Here is a 2,500-nt window from a genome sequence, read left to right as displayed (position 1 = left end):
CCAACTTCTGCGTCACTTTATCAAGTGACGCCATTGTAGCAATTGCGAACGCTGCGTGCGTTACTGCTTTCACTAGCGCTTGGAGGCAATCGGATGCAAAGCACTTGCTTGCAACTGATTGCAAAGGAAATCTGCGTGGGCCTTGCGTGGGCCTTGAGAGCGAGTTTCTGCTGCCTCTTGTCGCTGGAAACTCTTAAGACGAGAATGAGCATTTCGAGGGAGGCGTCGGGATATGGCTTTCGGTAGCGATGTTGGCTGTGAACAAAAAAGTTTTTGAATGCATTTTGTAAGCAATTGCAAACGCACACGCGGAAAGAAAGTCAGATATTTGAGGACTTTTAGATTAGTCTGATACATGATAATGAGCGCTTAAGTGTGTATGAATGTTTGTATATGGCTGTTTGTATGTGAGCTCGTGCGTATGCGTGTGCGTGTGTGTGTCTGTAAGTGCGTGTGTGTGTGCACATCTATGTGCGCATGTGTATGTGTGTGTGCGCGCGCGCGCGTGTGTGTCTGTGTGTGCATGTGTGTATATGTTTTCATATACGCACATGCACACACACACAAGCAGACGCGGCCAAGCAGACGACGGCAGATGCGGCCTAGCACTTGCAAGACGGAAGACGCGGCCCAGTGCCTTCCAAGACGACAGATGCGGTCCAGCGCCTTGGTCTGTTTGAAGACTAAGGAATTTTGTATTGTACAGAAATAATGAAGAAAAACAAATGTATATATACACACAGATCAAAAGTGCCCGCGCGCGCGCGTGTGTGTGTGCATGTACGCATTGTACGGGTTTGTGTGTTTGTGTATATGTGTGTGTATACGTATGCTAGCGTGTGTGTGTGTGCTTCGCTATCCCGTTCATGAAAAAAAGAAAAAGAAATGTATATATTCATGCACACTTCAAAAGTGCCCGTGCGCGCGCGCGCGCACGCGTGTGTGTGTGTGTGTGTGTGTGTGCATGTACGGGTTTGTATGTTTGTATATATGTGTGTTTATATCATGTGTGCGTATGTATGTGTTTGTGTGTGTATGTGTGTGTGTGTGCATATGCGTGCGTATGTGTGTGTGTGTGTGTACGTATGTGTGCGTATGTATGTGTTTGTGTGTGTATGTTTGTGTGTGTGTATGCGTGTGTGTATGTATGCGTGCGTATGTGTGTGTGTGTGTGTGTGTGTGTGTGTACGCATGCGTGCGTGTATGTGTTTATGTGCTCCTTACAGACACGCCGCTGTCCGTTTCTTCACGCCACGCTCTCACGAGTGCGAAACTCAAGGCATCTCGCCCTGACTGCAAGCAACTGCTCCGAGGAAAGTGATAATGCGTGGAAATGAATGGTAATGAAGTCAAGAAAAAGCCGAAAGAGGGACGATGCATTTAATCATTTAAGTATTTGGAGTTTATCTTTTGAATTTAATTTTTATCCATGTTTTTCTTTCTTTCTTTCTTTTCTCTTTTATCGATCCTCTTAGCAGCCAGTTTTATTTGCACATTTCTTTGCAGGTTGATACATTTCGCCTTATCTAAAGCTAAATAATGGATAAATAATATGATGCTAAATGGATAAGAGCACATGATAAACGCATAAAATGGTGATCATAGGATAAGAGCACATGGTAAACGCATAAATTGAATTTAAAACTTAACTGAGAAGCAATGCAGGTAGTTAGAAAATGCAAGTCACGGTTTCCACACTTCTCACTTAAACGCAATCTTCCTTGCGGTCTCTTTCTGTATTCTCTCTCATTATCGCATATTTTATATTCTCATGCTTTCGCATTAGTTTGTACGCATCGTCTTTCATTCTCTCTGTTTTCCTTCCCTTCTCCTAAAAAGGTAAAGGGTATGAGGGCAAGGCAAACAAACGTATTTGGATAGTGAACTAGCGTGACGTCACGGCAAAGTTGCGCAGGTGGTGAGCTCCACACGCCCCGCACTACCCATGCGATGGCAGACTTAATACCTGACAAGATCAGGGAAGGAAAATATCTAAATCAGTGGTTTTAACTACCACGCCCCCTCCTTGGGAATTTGTCCTTCCCTCCACGCCTCCCCTACATCTGTAAATATAATTCCCTCCCAGATTATATATATATATATACTTATAAGTATGTTATGCTTGTCTCTTTAATGAGTATGAATTGGTGGCATGATGATTAAACTTTCCATTATGTGACAAGGAATCGTTAAGAGAATAACAAAGATAACTAGAGAAATGACTGCCTTTTTTCCAAGGGCTTGCACGCCCTTTTGAAGATACAGAAGTCTCCAAAGGGGGACGCGACCCCCAGGTAAAGAACCACTGAACTAAATAAACCAATCTCATTTGTAAATGTTTTTATTTATGCCCCAAATTCGAGTAAAGGGTAAATTCAAGGTCGCCTCTTAATTAAAAAGATCAAGAACTCAATACTTAAAAAATAAATTATATATATACATACATACACACACATATACATATATGAATATATACATATATATGCATCCATATACATAT

Source organism: Penaeus chinensis, chromosome 11, assembly GCF_019202785.1.
Source record: "Penaeus chinensis breed Huanghai No. 1 chromosome 11, ASM1920278v2, whole genome shotgun sequence".
NCBI classification, from domain to species: Eukaryota; Metazoa; Arthropoda; class Malacostraca; order Decapoda; family Penaeidae; genus Penaeus; species Penaeus chinensis.
The sequence above is the reverse complement of the archived record's forward strand: the minus strand, read 5'-3'. Positions refer to the sequence as shown.